We start from the raw sequence: 6,577 nt of genomic DNA on the forward strand, positions 1-6,577 counted from the left end.
AATATGCCTTCATCTACCAAAATGTGATAGATGTGTAAAAATCGAAATTAATTTTTGTAAATGAGCCCATTATAGAGAAAAACCTCTTTCATATTTATAAAATTCATTTTGAGCCTCTCAAAAACTGTGCCCAAATTTGATGGCTAAAACAGGAAATTATTTAATATTTAAATATGAAAAAATGGGCTACAAATATTCCTTCGAATCTTCCAAACCATGAAACCTATGTAAAAAATGAGAGAGATTATTTTAAATGGTTCGATTCCTGACAAAAAAATCTTTTGGTTTTCAAAAATTCATTTCTAGTTGTTCGGAAAGTCCGCTTGAAGATAGTCACTGAAACAGGAAAAACAGAGTGTCAAACAGAGTGCTTGTTGGGGCCTTCGTTTTGATTTTAAAAATATTTTGATTATTTTGGCTTGGCAAAGGAAGAAGAGGAAATGGGTGGTGGAAACAACGGTTAGGTTGCGGGGAGGACAGCTGGACAATGAAGCAGGAATAGCCAGTTGCGGAGGGGTTGTGGCAAAGTGGCAGTAGAAGACAGAGGCAATTGAGTTGGCAGGGAGGAGTGGCAGCCGAGGGAAAGAACAACTGAGCAGGAACTCAGCAGGGGAAATATAAAAGGAGAAGGCCCGTAAGGAAGAGGGGTTGGTTGTTGTTGTTGGCATTGTGGATGGGGTAGTTGGTTGCGGTAGGACATAACCAGAATGTGGGGACATGGCCGAGCAGGACCCCTGGGTTAAAGAACGAGCTTGTAAGTCTGTAATCGGGTATTCTTTGTAATCATTTGTGGAGAATGTTGATATGTCATGTAACAGTCTACTGGTGAATTAATATGAAGTAAAGTCCAGACTGGTTTCTTAGCACGATGCGTATGGTTGTTTATGATGTGGTGACCCATTTAAAATTTTAAATATCCTGTAAGATTCATGCACGTAGTAGTTTCTTAGTATTGGATGGTATGATGTTATCTCAATTATGTATGTGATGTTGTTCATGTATTATCAGTTGATGCATCCTTGATTCCATGATGATCCCTTCTTAGGTTTGGTCATGACTCGCCTCGGGTGAGACTCCTTACCCCTTGGGTAAGGTGAAAATGTCAGTGTTGTCCTAGACTGCAACGATCCATTGTTGGCTCTCCACGCTTGAACCTAGGGTCTTCTCCCCTGATGACTCTTTTGTGCCAACAAATGGTACCATTTCCAGGACTAGGAGTTACAAGAACTGGTTCAGAACATGGTGTCGAGGATATTCAAGAAAGAGATTAAGGATTGGTGGGATCACAGAATAGACCAGTTTATAGCAGAGCAAGCTATCCAAAGGAATCAAAAGATTGGTAAGGTGAGTGAAGAGATTTTATATGCCGAGGGTGCCAATGACCAATATGAGATATTCAGGTGCAAGTTCCCAAAATACTTGTATAATTGGCTAAAAAGGTTCAAAGTGCAGAATCGGTCAGGGGGACCAATATCAGCTCGCCGCAACTTGACTTCCTCAGATCTCATTACACTTCAATAGTTAGACAACGATCTGACCAGAGCAGTTGATTTTTGGGTAAATACTATGGTGCAAGGGTATATAGTCAAGTTTGCCGCTGAAATCTATCAATCCTTCTCAAAGGCAGAAGTGATCTTTGGATCTGGATTAAGAGGAAGGTTGATGAGGGAAGTGTCGTTGTGGATTAAAATGTTTATGGTATAAGAAGGACTACTTCACTCACCTACCGTGGAAATGGTAGCATAAAACACCAGTACTGGGGGAAGGACCTAAGGGGAGAATGATACCAGTTGGGGAATAGAGATGTTGCTGAAGTAATTGATGTAGAAGGGTTGCAGAGAGCTAGAGATGTTAGAGCACAAAGGAGAGCGTTGTTAGCTAAAAGTGGCAAGCGAGAGTGGTTCAGGCTTTGAACAAGAGAAAGATGGGACCCCACCAAGTAGGAGTGGTGTTGGGAAAACCCCAAGAGGAAGGGGAAGAGAAAGAGGATGCAGAACAAAGTAAAATTGGCAACAAGTGGGATAGGAGCCAGGATGATGTAGAGGATCCTTCCTTACAGGTTGCGAGAGGGATAGTGCAAGAACAAACGCAGAGTAGGCACGAAGAGGAAAGAGAAGAGGACATGGGTAGTGTCATGAGAAGATTATTTGCCGAAGGAGAAGCATCCACTAGGAGTCAGCAGCAGTACCCCCAAGGTACAGGTAGTATTCCTCCCGACCTTCCCCTGGTACCCTAATCTAATCCAAAGAAACTTGTTATTAAATTAGCCAAGGAAATACAGGTACACAATGTGCGCGAGAAATATAACGTTAGTTTTAATATTGGAAATAACAAAGGAACGAGTGGTATTAGTAATTTGGGATTGCAAGGATCTCAATAGCCAAGGAACAAGGGGTTCGTGTTACTAGCTCAAACCCAAGTAATCATGGCAAGATATTTTACCAAATATCCAGAGTTTTCGGGGAGGGGAAACGAAGACGTGGAACAACATTGGTATCTATGTAAAGCTATTTGGATAGCACAACAGACTCCAGACAATGTCAAAATAGTTGAGTTCCAGACAACACTGAGGGAGAGAGCTCTGCGTTAGTTTATAAAATGGGTGGAACAAAACCATAATCCCACGATAGATGACATCAAGAGGGGATTCGTACAGGAATTCAAAGTACCTCAAACAGACCAACAAGGGCTATCAGAGCTATGTGAAATCAAGTAGAGGGAGGGTGAAACTATTGGGAACTCATGCAAAGGTTTAAGGATGCCATTGCTAAGTTGAGTTACACTCTGGACCCGAAACACCAGCGAGATTGGTTCATCAAATCACTCCTGCCCCTCACAAGAATGCCACTGACGCAACAAAAGATCGGGACTCTCTAATTTATTTAATTTATAATTTTAATTAAATGATATTATTATTTTGTTTATTTTAATTAAATATAATTTGTAAATTAAAATTAAAATTTTCTTTTAATTAACGAGTATCATATATATATATATATATATATATATATATATATAAGGGTCGTATACTTATCAAATACCTAACTTGATATAGTCATTATATTCCGGTGAGATAGGAATTTATTTCGACAACCAATTCATTACCCTATTTAGACATTTCCTTGTATTAGCTAGTATATATATAGTGTGATACATGCGGGCCCATGCATACGTAGCTATCATATGGATGCCCCGTATGTATGCTAATATTCATATTCTATTTGTAATTGTAGGTGGGCCATTACAAATCATATATACTTATACACATTTGCTTCAACCAGCAAATAACCATATTGTCTATGGAGCTTTATAAACAACTCAATACAATATTTATAATAATATACACATATACAGATTTTCTCAACCAACAAATAAAAGGATATGATGCCTATATCAATCAACAATGGAATCCAGAGGCTCACAACTCTACCCTCAAACGTTGTACCGGGATTCACCTCCTTCCCAGGAAGTCCATAATCCACTGTCAAAGTCAAAGTTGCATCCAATGTTCAGCGTTACAATCCTGCTTGTCCTCTCACTGAACAATTATCGTCTCATTGTTCCAGGGCACACTCCCAATGTGCATATGATTCCATCTGGAAATGCTAATGACCAAAAAAAATCCATCCCCGACCTTCCCTTCTTAGTTAAACATTCCCTCGAGCAATCTGTTCACCCTCTTCTGTGTAGTCACACACCTTCTGATTTCCACTGGCACCCCCATTCTGGGAAGTCCATCCCTTGGCAAGGTCTCCTCGCATTGGAAGGTCCAGAAACCAAGTCATATCCCTACCTCAAACAATTATACCAGTCATAACATGATCATGGAAATCAATGGACTCTATTGGGTACCAGTGTCCCATAATGGCCTTGCTCCTGAATGCTTTACTAGGATATTGTTGCGTGTTCAAATTTGTTTTGTTGTTGTTGCTAATGCTTGCTATCAGTTTTGACCACCTTACCCGGGCATTTCCCATGCTTTCATGTACCATGCACATAACTTCCATTATATTTAAAATAAATTGAAATAAATTCACATCATACCTCATTGGTAGCTCGTCAATAAGGTACACTTGCAATCTTGTTTACTTCCTGTCACAACAAGTCAAACTAGCATATTTGATCAAATCATCATGTATAAACATATCACATCAGGTTAGCTCAAAACACAACCATCATAGATCAAAATCATAAATCACATGTAACCATCATAAACCAGAATCATAGATCACATGTAATCATCATAGACCAGAATCATAAATCACATGCATAATAAAACTGAAATAAAATATTGATACTTATCCTTTAATCAATCCTTAGCTTCTACCTTTGTCTTTATTCTATATGCACACTGGATCAGTTGCCACACTCAACAAACACCCAGTTCCTTCTCTTCAACCTTGTACACATACAGATAGTGTAAATCAGACACATATAAACACACACGACATATAACGCCATGCAATACATGCACCTACACCTGACATACAACACATGCACCTACACCTAGTGTACAACACAACACAATACATACTCCTACATCTGGTGTACACCATAACACAATGCATACACCTACACTTGGTGTACAACAAAATACATATACGTACACAGAGTACAACACAATGAATACACATGTCATGATACCACGACTACGCAATGCACATACATAGTACCACATGCTTGCAACACAACATGTATGACATGCACACAATACCACATGTGCATATGTACAACATGTATACAGTACCACCTCTACACATCACCACCTACACAACATGTGCACATCATCGCATGTACACGACACCACCTACATAACGCGTACATAGAGTCACATGTACGTTGCACCACCTGTAAAACATGTACACAATACCATATGTACATAGTACCACATGCACGACATGTACACGAAACCAAATGTACACAACATCACATGCATGACATGTACACAAAACCCCCTGCACACAACACCACATGTACACAACACCACATGCACACAACATATGTACAATCATGCACACAACACCATATGTACATAGTGCCACTTGTAGAACATGAACACAACACCATATGTACATAGCACTGCATATACAACATGTACATAGCATCATATGTACACAACAATGCATATCCAACATGCACACAACACCATATGCACACAACGCTACATATCCATCATGTGCACAATACAATATATACACAACAGTGCATATCCAACATGTACATAACACCATCTATAGCCAACACTACATATGAAATATGCACACAACACCATAGGTACAATCACTGAATATAAAATATGCACAACATATAGATAAAAATAACACTGCACATCCAAGACCACACTATCTCTACCAAGCGATTTTTCTTCTAGTGTCTCTCCACCATCCTTGCTTATCCTAACATATTGTGGATCACGTTGTTTTTATTTCACTGATGTATCTCTCAGCATTATTCTATCCATAACATAAACATAGACATAGTATAATCACATAATATCAATTCACATCCACATGATACTGACCTCAGATATCTTTCAGGCTACTCTTCCCACTTGAATCCTCAAGAACCAGGAATATCTTTTTTCCATTCACCCGCATAAGAAATAATTCCTCCACAAGAACGATTCCTGATGACCTTGTCAGAAAATGGTTTGCATACATACATACATGCATACATACATACATATACATCAACATAAAATAATTATGATCCTGTCAGACAATAACATACATACATACATATAGACATGCATATATATAAACATTAGCATAAACATGATCACAACATAATTACTAAATAGAATAAGGTCAAAGTTAAGAGAACTCCCTTTATCCATGCGTAACATGCGCAACATTGAGAACAACCGTTCCCAACATAGCCAAGGAATCAGATGCCTCACATCCATTCACTTTACCTTTCCTATTAGCTTTCTCATGATTGTATTGCCACCATCCATTTACACTAATGGACCCAATCGACTTAGCCGACTGTCATACTCATACCTTTAGCTACCCTTACACATGCACCAACTTCATCCGAGTCTTTCATTACCTGTTAGGTTCCACACAGCTCTCCTAGAGTTCCATCAACTTTCTTCTTTCCCAACCAAGTCCCAAGACTCAAAACATAAATGGCAAGGCAAGAAACAAACAAGAAGAAAACCATGAAAATCAATAACAATATGACACGGAAAACAAAGTGTCAAGGCCTTGCACCAGATATAGCAAGGATGCAATCAAGCACAACCAAATCACAAATACCGAAAGCACAAAACTAGCAACAGACACCATGACTCCATCCCCATGGTTCCTAGTTCCTCCAAGTAAAAGCTCAACTCGAGCCTTCTTTAAGATTTCATGGCAATCTCTTTTTCCATGCAATCCCTAGCATCATACTGCCATAAACACATAATTTTCAGTGCATAAGTAACCATACAACCATACTAGTTACTTTACCTTGTCATACTAATGCCAAGCATGCTACCTTGCAACTGCTCACACATGTCAACCACATGTTCCAAATATCAAGACAATTGTATCTATCAATTTGAAATCAACCTTTACTAAGACTAAAAATC

This window comes from Pinus tabuliformis, chromosome 7 (genome assembly GCF_031772625.1).
Source record: "Pinus tabuliformis cultivar Carrire ecotype Pingquan chromosome 7, CPIR1, whole genome shotgun sequence".
NCBI classification, from domain to species: domain Eukaryota; kingdom Viridiplantae; phylum Streptophyta; class Pinopsida; order Pinales; family Pinaceae; genus Pinus; species Pinus tabuliformis.